The sequence below is a fragment of the Scleropages formosus genome, chromosome 19 (genome assembly GCF_900964775.1).
Source record: "Scleropages formosus chromosome 19, fSclFor1.1, whole genome shotgun sequence".
In the NCBI taxonomy this organism is placed as follows: Eukaryota; Metazoa; Chordata; class Actinopteri; order Osteoglossiformes; family Osteoglossidae; genus Scleropages; species Scleropages formosus.
In genome coordinates this window covers 25,874,317-25,886,202 of record NC_041824.1, presented here as the reverse complement: position 1 = coordinate 25,886,202, position 11,886 = coordinate 25,874,317, and positions in this window count along the sequence as shown.

The window sequence follows — 11,886 nt, the reverse complement described above, 5'->3', positions numbered from 1 at the left end:
TATGTCCTTTTTGACCGCAATTATAACGTAATATTATCAGGGTCTGCGTTTTTCTCTCTCTCTCTCCTCTTCTCACAGGAGCTGCACCACTCGCTTTCATAACGTTGTCGTCATTTGACCTAGCATACTTTTCAGTGTTTTCAAAACTTCTAAGCTTTGTCTTAAATTCTGCAAAAGTCATAGTTTCATCACTCTGTGTTACATGAACTGCGAATGGTTTAAACGATTCTGGCAAACCTTTAAGAATCATTGCAATCAACAGTCCGTCACTGAGCGTCTCCTCAGCATTCCTCAGAGCGGTAATGGCTGTTTCTGCCCGAATAATGTAATCCGTAATACTTTCCTTTGCAGTTTTCTGAAGGGATGTTAATTCTGTGTACAAGTTAATAATTCGCGGCTTCCCTTTTCCTGCATAGTAGCCCCTCAGTATTTGCAGCGCCTTTCTTCCGTCATCTGCAGCTTCTCTCATTATAAGGGAAAGACTTTTATCATCCAAAAACTGGATCAATTCCGCGTAGGCTTCTTCATTTTTATCAGTGTCGTCAATCTCATCTTCGTCCGCGCTGTCTCTATCGCTCGGTGTGGGGACTTTCAATATGGTCTCTTTCAGTCCCAGCAAACGCAGGTGCCCCAAAAACTTTGTCTCCCAAAGTTCGTAATTCTTTTCGTCTCCGTCGAAACACAGTCTACTCAGTCTATTACCTACTTCTCTTCTGGGCCCATAACCTGTTGGCGCAGCCATCTCTGCGTTTGAGAAGTGGTAAATAGATTATACTTAACGGAGGTAACAAAGTACACGTTCACACCATCGGTTTGCTTAAACCGGAAGGGGAGAACATTTATTTACATGCGTGCTTCATCAGAACACATCACGCACAACAAAGGTCATGTGATCGATACTTCACCAACATGAGAGCACACTGAATAGAATCTCCAACACCACAACTGCATAGATGTGCAACAGCTGCGGATAAATTTCTGTAATTGTGTGGTATCAGTTTTTTCTTTCTTTATTGTTACCACGGTTATGGTACAGCAAATGACCATTAAAAAAAAAGCGAAATTGAAGGAAAAATATATAGGGAAGAAGGAGGAGCTCAACATCAGTAAGTCGTCATCTTATAATTCACACTGAAGTGCTGTTTACATTCATGCTGAAAAAAGTACCGGTACACATTTCTTTCATCTTCTTCAACTTTCAGCTTCTTGCTAGATGTGGTTCTGTGTCTTTGTTTTTCCTATAGTAGTATAATGGCTAATTGCAGCATAGAGTCAACCTGTCACAGGTCATGTGTAGACAGCTAAACTCTTCATGTTTTGAGTGAACTGTGAAAATGTTGTACTGAAGTAACAACATTACCAAATATTGATTTAACAACATTTTAACGGCACGGCATATGAAGCTCAGAGTCATCGTGGACAATGATGGCTTTAAAATGGCTTCTTCTAATGGCTTCTCCATTCGGGAAGGCCAGAAACTTTAAAGGAGTTTCACAGTACAATTTGCCAAGCATTTGGAATTGAACGAGACTTTGGTATTCAGTTCGTGGATCCTGACTTCAGTAATGAATTCATGAATGTTACATCAGTACAAGACATACGGGACAGAAGTACAATCAAGTTAGTGTACATCATGCTGAGTGATGTGGGTGTGAGTCCATCTTCTCCATTGCAAAATTGCCCCAGCACTTCAGGATCATCTGGAGCACCAAGAAGAGGCCCAACATCTCCCAGTGTGTCCTCATTGTCTTCAACAGACTATGATAACACCATCATTCAGGGACTGAACCGAGAGCGTGTGCATGACCACGTGAGTTCTCTATTCCTTGCTTTCCAAACAATGTACAGGTGCAGCATATACATACGATACAGTGTGATGGATAAAATGAACCACATATTAGCAACAGCTACTGTACACACTCAACATTTCAGTTTCACCAAAGGGGAGTGGGGGGGGGGGGGGGTATTCAAAATGAAACTACGAAAGTAATACACACACACACACACACATTTTCAGAACCGCTTGTCCCATACGGGGTCACGGGGAACCGGAGCCTAACCCGGCAACACAGGGCGTAAGGCTGGAGGGGGAGGGGACACACCCAGGACGGGACGCCAGTCCGCCGCAAGGCACCCCAAGTGGGATTCGAACCCCGGACCCACTGGAGAGTAGGACTGTGGTCCAACCCACTGCGCCACCGCACCCCCTCACGAAAGTAATAAATGTGAGTATTCTTAAATCATTGGGCATATGATATGTTTTCAGATAAAGTATATAGGGACATATAAGTTATGTTAAAAAAGCTATGTAAGATACAGTGAAAACCTATAAGCTCCAGTAAGCAAGCTGCTTTTCTCTGATAGTCCAAGGGCTGGTTTAAGGAAAAATGAATATGTTTTGCTGGTGTTGAAAGCTCATATTAAAGATTACATTATCATAGTCTACATGGGTTTATATTTGTGGAAAGTTCAGACTTACCAGTGTCCTGGGGTGGTGTCTGCAGCTCCCTGTTTATAATGTCCGTATTGCTTGTATGAGTTACTGTAGGTGTATTCTGACTTTGTGGGTTATGCCCCCGGGCCCCCCATTCTGTTCGGGTTAAACTGGTGGTACGAGTAGGGGTTCACAGATTGTGAGTAGGTCTGGCTCTGATAGTACTCATGTTGGCTGTGCCCCGTCTGCCCTCTGTAGAAACCCATATCTGTGGCTGAGAAGTCGGGCAAGGTTGGAGAGTCTTTGGATGCAGGGTGGCAGCTCATAGAGTTTGGGATGTCAGTCAAAATGCTGGCGAGCTGCTTTTCAAAAGCTGGTCCACTCATTATTGGTCGCACAGCATCTCCTCCTTCCTGAAAGCAGACGGTCCGAGTGTGCAGTAGATAGAGAAGGGGAAAGAGCAGTAAAGCAGGACCAAATCCTTCAAAAAACTTCTCTGGTGAAATTCTCTGTGCAGAACTGCATGCACTGGGGCAGCACCCAGCCGAGTAAAACTCTTCGTTATCGAACACTGGGTGGATTCTCTCTTCCTTTCGGCCCAGAAGAAGCCCCCCCCCCCCCCCCCCGGTAAAACAGCTCTGTGTCTCCTCCCCTGCTTCAAGCACACAGCACACAACACACACCATCTTGCTGGTGCAATAATTTACTGGAATTATTGCCTTTCTATCTAAGGTAAATTCGTGTTCACCCGTAAGATGCACATTTGGTTTGCGTTGAGCATACAACTGTAATTGAGCATAACGCTTTTTGGAAAAGGAGCCAAAGTATCATTCTGCCGACACATTATTTATATTAGTGGGATGACCTTTTCAGTGTGAGTCACCCTGCTACCATGGCCTTCCTATATTGAGTTCATTGTCTGTGACTTGATATGTCTCCGGAACCTATTCCCTCGGTCTAAGAGCTCGGAACAGAGTTCCGGTGGTGTTGTTGAACTCTGTTTTCTCTGAGCATATTCGGTGGAACCTGATGAGTTGGGACTTGATCAATCCTTGGAAGGTGCGTTTGGGCTGGAAGCTGGATTTGTGCGGTAGACAGTGAGTGTCAGTGCTTTTAAAGTAAACCTTGGTCTCGAGTGTTTTTAAAGCCACCTTGAGGTTTACTGTAATGGACTGTGGTGTCCAGGAAGTTTACTTCCTGTGTGTCTCAGTGTTGTTTTATTGTTATTTCGGAGTGGTGTGTGTGTTCATGAGTGTGGTGAATGTGTCAAAATCCTCGTGGCCATGGTGCCAGACCCTGAAAATGTCACCCAGGTATCTGTAGCACTGGAGTGGTCTGTTTGGGCGTTTCATAAATAGTTTCCTCCCAGTCTGCCATGTAGATGTTAGCATAGGCCAGGGCAAGTTTTTATTTGTTTTTAAACCCATTGCTGTCCGCTGTAGGAGGGGGACACAGTGGCGCAGTGGTGCAGTGGGTTGGATGGGGTCCTGCTCTGCGGTCGGTCTGGGGTTCGAATCCTACTTGGGGTGTCTTGCGACAGACTGGTGTCCTGTCCTGGGTGTGTCCTCTCCAGCCTTAGGCTCTGAGTTGCTGGGTTTGGCTCCGGTTCCCTGTGACCCTGTATGGGCCAAGCGCTTCAGAAAGCGCGTGTGTGTGTGTGTGTGTGTGTGTGTGTGTGTGTGTGTGTGTGTGTGTTTACCTGTCTCATCATACCTTTTGGAAAATCTCCCTTTTTTAAGGCATCCCTCTCTTATGATTAAGTGGTGCACGGACTGTATTAATTTGCAGTATGTTTTGGTTAATGTTTTGTTTGGTGTGGGGGTGAAGTGGTTGTCCATTATTATCTTTAAGACTGCTTGCCCCCACCATGTTGCGCTCAAACATGAAATCTATTCCGCAAACTTACCATTTTTCATTATTATACATTTCCGTTATAATAGAGAGGAGGTTAAAGAGCTGGCTGTCTGGTGCAGTCATCACAACCTGGAGCTGAACACGCTCAAAACAGTGGAGATGATTGTAGACTTTAAGAGAAACACCTCAGCATTATCCCCACTCGCCATCATGAACAGCACTGTGGCAACAGTGGAGTCATTCAGGTTCCTGGGCACTACCATCTCACAGGACCTGAAGTGGGAGTTCCACATAGACTCCATTGTGAAGAAGGCCCAGCAGAGGTTGTACTTCCTTCGCCAGCTGAGGAAGTTCAACCTGCCACAGGAGCTGCTGATGCAATTCTACTCTGCAGTCATCGAGTCTGTCCTCTGCACTTCTATAACTGTCTGGTTCGGCTCAGCTACGAAATCAGACATCAGAAGGTTACAGCGGATAGTTCGGACTGCTGGAAGAATCATCGGCACATCCCCCCCAGCTCTCCAAAAGCTGTACTCGTCCAGAGTCAGTAAAAGGGCTAGCAAAATCATTGTAGACCCCTCGCATCCAGGCCACTTCCTCTTCGAACCTTTGCCATCTGGCCGGCGCTACAGAGCACTGAGCACCAGGACAGCCAGGCACAAGAAAAGTTTCTTTCCTCAGGCCATCTACCTCATGAACAGCTAAATCCCCCCCTAGAGAGTAAACCAGTGCAATACATAACGCTGTTTATATTTATATCTATTTATCACATCATATGTCTTACTCACATTCCCTTGCATTTGTATAGAACATACATATAATGTCTAGTGACTATTTTTTGTATATTGTGTACTTTATATTTTTTAATCCTTTATTCACATATTCTATCTTCTCATCTGTGTCTTGTCACTGTCATTCTGTCTGTGCTGTGGAAGTTTGTCACCAGGACAAATTCCTTGTATGTGTGAACATACTTGGCAGTAAAGCTTGTTCTGATTCTGAATAATAAAAATAAGAAAATGTCAGTCAGTAAGTAAAACAATGTTGGGCCCAAGTATTCCGAGTGGTACAGACAGCAATGTACACAATCACATCAACAGTGAGAGACAATACAGAGAGTCGCCAGGCAGGTACAGAAGGACCCCAGTCTTACCCCCATTCCCCCCCCCGTGTCTCTGTTGCAGCTCCCGGAGGTTTTTTATAACCCGCGAGAACCCGGGGCTCTCCCTCGGCAGGTCCGTGTCGGTTTGTCCACCAGAAGAGATTGTAATCCCCGTGTGTCCAGGCGTGCCTTCGCTGCCTCCTTCAATGCGTGGTCCCGTGCCGGTCGGTCTCCAGGTCGTCCCTCGTCGATGCGTCGTCCGTCTGCTTGTCTCCGATCCCCGTCGGTGTCCCCCTTGCGTGCGGTGAGGAGCATGCACCTTTGCTTAAAAAGCGTTCCCGAGTTTTCCAGGTCCGTTGTTGGTGCCGCTTTGTGCGCAAGTGCTCCGTTCAAAGTCCCAGGCACAACTCCGCTGATGTAGTGTTCTTTCATCAATATCGAGTTGTTTCCATTTGGTGATGGCGGATCCTTGGTTTTTACACTGAGCACTTGGTTGGGTTGTTATTCAGAACAGATAACAGATATTAATGTTCAGTGTAGCTTTCGTAAAGCTTAAGCAGGACTCCTGACGTTTCGCACCTAGCTGGTGCTCCTTCAGAGGAGAATCTGCTGGCTAGGGGGGCAGTGCAGTCGTTTATATCCCAAGGTGTGTGTGTGTGTGTGTGTGTGTGTGTGTGTGTGTGTGTGTGTGTGTGTGTGTGTGTGTGTGTGAGAGAGAGAGAGAGAGATGTTCATTGTGGAGTGATGGCTCTCCCTTGTGGGTTTGAAATTTCTGTGGTGAATGTCTTGTGATGTGGCTGGGGTTTAGGTGTCCAGGACAGGTTTGTATGCTTGGATTGGGGTAGGCTGTGGATGGGAGATGTTTTTTAGGAAAAAAAATTTTTTGAGCGTGTATGATGTGTGGTCTGAGGATAGGGTTAGGATGAGGGCTGGGGTCAAGGTGATGGTTAGGGCAAGAGTTAGGGTTTGGGGTTACGTAGGTTTCGTTCTGATCAATGTTTCTTCTTTTAATTTGTGTAATCTGTATCTACTTTTTGCCCACTTCACCGCCACCTCCCATTCTGCCTTACTGGCTAAGTCGGACGTGGGTTTCTGTGTGTGTGTGTATTATGCCTTCATGATGGGCCTGGAGTATATACATGTTGTTTTTCATCCAGGCCTCCACGTGTCTTTGCACTTTCTGTGATGTGATGTTGTTAGGGGATGAAGGTTTAATAAACTGGGTTAATTTGTTTGCCTCTTGGTGTGGTGGCGCAGTGGGTTGGACCGGGTCCTGCTCTCTGGTGGGTCTGGGGTTCGAGCCCCCCTTGGGGTGCCTTGCGACAGACTGGCGTGCCCCCCTGGGTGCGTCCTCTCCCCTTCCAGCTATACACGCTGTGTTGCCAGGTTAGGCTCTGGCTTGCTGTGACCCTGCTCGGGACAAGCGGTTTCAGCCTGTGTGTGTCATTCTGTACAACATTCTTTTCTAATGGACTACATATAACCCCAAGAAATCTTGATAACTTTCTCATTTGAAGTTTTAGCTTTAAATCTCTCTTTGGCACTTTCTTTGTTTGCACAGTGCACAAAGATATATTCACTCTGCTTTTTAGAACATCACCCTTTTCCTCCGCATTTGGATGCACAGCAACATAACCCTGTCTTGTCTGACAACTCCACCGCACGAGAGGGGCAGTCCCCTGGCCTGTTCCCAGGGTGTTGCTGTACACCTTACCTACCATTTTCTTTGCGTGTTTCTCTTTTCACATCATCTCCCCCATTTATACATTTTGATACAATATATAAACAATGCACATAACCAAATACACCAAACAAACAAAAAACAATTTTAAATTAGTAAGAAAACACCCATGTACATAATGAAAACTATACTACACTGAACCAAAAAAAAAAAAAAATACAAACACACCCCACAGATAGTCATTTTCAAAGACTATGTACAAGTGCAATAAATTGCTATAAGTTGTAAAATTGTGCAATTAAATACAGTGAGTAAAGAGACAGTAAACCCCCGTCTTATCCACAGGAGATTTGTTCCAAGACCCTCAGCGGATGCCTGAAACCGCGGATAGTACTGAACCCTATATATACTCCATTTTTTCCTATACAGAAGAAGAAGAAGAAATAAAACGAAGGATGCTACTATGACCAATGGGTAGGTAGCGTATACAGCGTGGATACGCTGGACAAGGGGATGATTGACGTAGCGGCGCAAGATTTCATCATGCTGCTCAAAACGGAGCGCAGATAGACTCCCAGACTCTTAGCCGAGGAGGTAGGCAAAATGAACGAGTTTCCCAATTTGACTGAGAGACCACGACAGGAAGACAGGCCAGCTGCGAGGTGATCGCTTACCGGAGGACTCCTTCCTGTTCACCATTGATTATCAACACAAACATTGCAACAGACCGGACACCGAACTCCTACAGATACCTGCAAGACATCTTCGGGGTCTGGCACCATGGCCACGAGGATTTTTGACACATTCACCACACTCATGAACACACACCACCCCAAAATAACAATAAAACAACACTGGGGCGCACAGGAAGTAAACTTCCTGGACACCACAATCCATTACAGTCAACATCAAAGTGGTTTTAAAACACTCAAGACCAAGGCTTACTTTAAAAGCACCGACACTCATGTATTATAGTTTGCGTTGGAGGTCCGTTGCTGCAGTTCATGATGTTTCAGGTAAGTGCAGTAGTGCTGCGACCGCTTTTTCCCGACGCACATTCCTGTCATGTAGCTGTGCAGATAGATACACAATCGGTTGTGTGTCTGTGTAGTTGCGGGTGATATTTTTACTAATTTATTTGTTAAATTGTATTTTGTAGTTTGTTAGGGCACATGTTCTTCTGAACAATTCTGTGTCCCGTAGTGTGGAGTGGGCGTGACGTCGATCGATCGATTAATCGCGTCCGTTTGGTTGTTTGTTTTCGTCACTATTGCTGGAATAGTTTCGATTTTGATTAGGCATCTCAGTTGATGGGAATTAGCCTGGTTTAAATAGCGGCTGGTGACCCATAGTGACAGCGGTTGCGGCAGCCTCTTTGTGCGAAGACTCAGGGTGCAAAGACAAGGGAGTCTACCTGTTGAAGTCCCCTGAGGAAGACCACCGGTACTGTGTTCCACAAGGGATCCTGAGTCAAACATGTCGACCATCAAAGTTGTCTACAGCAACCGAGCCGTGCAATGTCACCACCCCCGGACACCTGAACGCTCTTGCTGCTACAGTAACCCGGTTTATCCTCACTTGTCAAGCCCTCCATCTTGCTTTAATTTCTCCATGGGACTCTGGAACTGCCAGTCTGCTGTGAGAAAGGCTGAATTCATACAAGCCTATGCCTCCCATCTCTTACTGGACCTCCTGGCCCTAACTGAAACCTGGATCACCCCAGACACTCAGCCACACCCAGCTCTCTTCACTCCTTCTCTTACAACCCTTGTCCCTCCAGTAGAGGTGGAGGCACAGGCCTGCTCATCTCTCCCTGGTGGGAATATTCCATTCTTCCTCTTCACCTACATGATCTGTCCTCCTTTGAATGGCATGCTGTCTCTATCACTGCCCCAATCACTCTTCTTGTGGTTGTTCTTTATTGCTCTCCTGGTATTCTGTCCTCAGTGCGCGTCTAAACGCAAATCGACAGATAGCTAACAAGCTTCCAGAGAAAGTCAGAGGCTGGAGTACAGTTGAATGCCTTTACTGTTGTCTTCTTTCTCAAGACTGTTGAAGGGGGCAAGGAAAAAAAAAAACAAGAAATTATAGAACAAAATTTTAATTCAGGGGACTCCAAAGAAAACTTTGGGTTGCTATGAAGGTAGTAACTAATATGGAAACCCCCCCCGAAAAAGGCTCATAACTAGCAATGACCAACAAAGCGCAGATGACTATTTTCTTAGGTTTGAGTCACCTGTGGTGCGAATGGTAGCTCAGTACTTTGTCATATGTAATTCAGATCAGAGATTAGAGGTAGCCCCACATGTAGTCAGTTTGCTATTTAGAGGCATACGAATCAAAAAATCCACAGGTCCTGATGGAATTTCTGCTTTTTTGCTAAAAACTTGTGCCAATGAACTTACTCCAGCATTCTTCCCTATTTTCCAGAGATCATTTGACTCGTATACCATTCCATCTTTGTGGAAAAAAAACTGTAATTACGCCGGTTCCCAAGAAAAATTGCCCAGTTGAGAATTGTGACTTTAGACCTGTGCCTTTGATTTCAAATGTTATGAAATGTTTTGAAAGACTTGTTGTAATTGTTCTAAAGGACGAGGTTAAATTATCCCTTGACCCGTTTTAGTTCATCTTTAAGGCTGGACGGGGCACTGAGGACGCCATTAATTGTGTCACTCATTTGATGAATAGGCATTTAGAAGATACACAAGCATATGCACGTTTACTTTTTATAGCTTTTAGTTTGGCTAACACACTTCAACCCTAGCTACTAATTAGGAAGCTGAAAGAGTTAAAAGTGAATCCCTCTTGCATTTAGTGGTTTTATTCATTTTTAACAAATCAAATGCAACAAGTCAGGGTCAACAATTCTTATTCTGAGGTGAAGACTACCAATATGGGGGCCCCGCAAGGTCACCCATTTTATTTACATTATACACTAATGAGTGTGTAACTAGTCAGGATAACACCTTTTTCATCAAATTTTCTGATGATACAGCAATATTGAGTTTATTGAACAGAAACACCATACTGTCACGCCCCCCCCCCCCCCCCCCCCCCCCCCCCCCCCAGTGCAATGAGGAGCACCTGCGGCAGCTCAGGGAGCGATCGCATGAAAGACGCTCCAGAGCACATGCAGGCGCGGAACCTTGTTCAGCCTCATCGATCAGTTGCACGCCTCACCCTGCTCCTCGTCTCTGACTCCTTGGTTTGCCTTGATCACTCGCCTGTCTCTTGGATTATGATTCTCGGATTTGCCCCTTTGGATTCTGTTTGCATATTGGCGACCCTTTGCCTGTTTTCTGACAATGTCTATTGAACCGCCCCATGACCAAGCTTCCTGTGCCCCGCCCTTGGGTCCAACGTAACCGCGCCAGGGACCATCATGACAGAAGGTTCTGCCTCATCATCGGACCCAGTGGCTTCCGAGCGCCTCCATCGCTCGTTCACAGCTCAGGATGCACTGTTAAGAGCACATGAGCAATCCCTTTCTCGCCTGCAGGGTCTGACTAACGCGTTCTGAAACGAACGCAGAATGCCGGTTGTTGATGCCTCACACGTGTGCCTCGCTCTCTATTCCCTGAAGAGGGCTTCCAACAAGACCTGCGTCTGGCCCCGCCTACCAGGTATGATGGCACTCCTGCTCGCTGTGAGGGCTTTCTCCTATAGTGCGAGCTCATGTTTTGTAGTTTGCCCCACGTATATTGTACAGATCTCAACCATATAGTTTATGTAACTTTCCTTCTGACTGACCGAGCTTTGGATTGGGCTACAGCTACATGGGGGCGCTGTTCTCAGCGCTCCTATGTGGACTTTAAAGCCCACTTCTGCTCCCTGTTTGGAATCCCTTGCTCTGACCTGACTGCAAGTGAACATCTTTTTTGTCCTGACCCAGGGGGGGCGCCGCCTGCTGCTGCTGCTGCTGCTGCTGCTGATTATGCACTGGACTTTAGGATTCTAGCAGAGAAAAGCGGCTGGGATCAGAACGCCCTCTTAGCCTGTTTCCGGTGTGGTTTGGATCCCAAACTGCGAGAGATGGTATTCTGGGGTGAGAAATGGACCTTGGATCAGTTCATCAAAGCTGCGGTTGCTCTGGACCGTTCCACTCGGGACAGAGAACCCCTCACACCCATGCCGCCCGGGGTCGTTTGACCCGCACTGAAAGGCAGCGCCGGTTTCAACATCGTCTCTACCTCTATTGTGGAGAACCCGGCCACCTCAGGGTCCAGTACCCCGTTCGTCCTGAACCCCGGCTAAGTGGAACTCTCCAGTGCAACAGTCTTTCCATGCCTGTGGCCATCTCCTGGGGCCCGCATTCGATTGAAACCCAAGCGTTGGTGGATTCAGGGGCTGCAGGCTGTTTCATGGATATCGGCTTTGCTCACGCACACCATCTGCCTTATCAAGAATGTAAAATGCGGATGAAGGTGATCGCCCTGGATGGGCAACCTTTAGGAAAAGGTTACGTTAACACCCAGACGGAACCACTCCACATGAGGGTTGCTGCCTGTCATCAAGAACAACTCTCATTTTTTCTGATCTCTTGCCCAGAGAGCCCCATAATTCTTGGGTTTCCCTGGCTAGCCCTGCACGACCCTGTTTTTTCATGGAGTGCTGGGGACTTGGTGTCTTGGGGAGCACAATGTAGTGGATCCTGTCTACCTCAGTGGAGTGCTCAGATACTCCTTCACAGGTGCACATCCCCCACGAGTATCTAGACCTGGCTGAGGTGTTCAGTGAGGAACAAGCTGCAGTACTGCCTCCACATCGGCCGTGGGATTGTAGCATGCCGAGGCGGTTGGGAAAGGGGGTGGA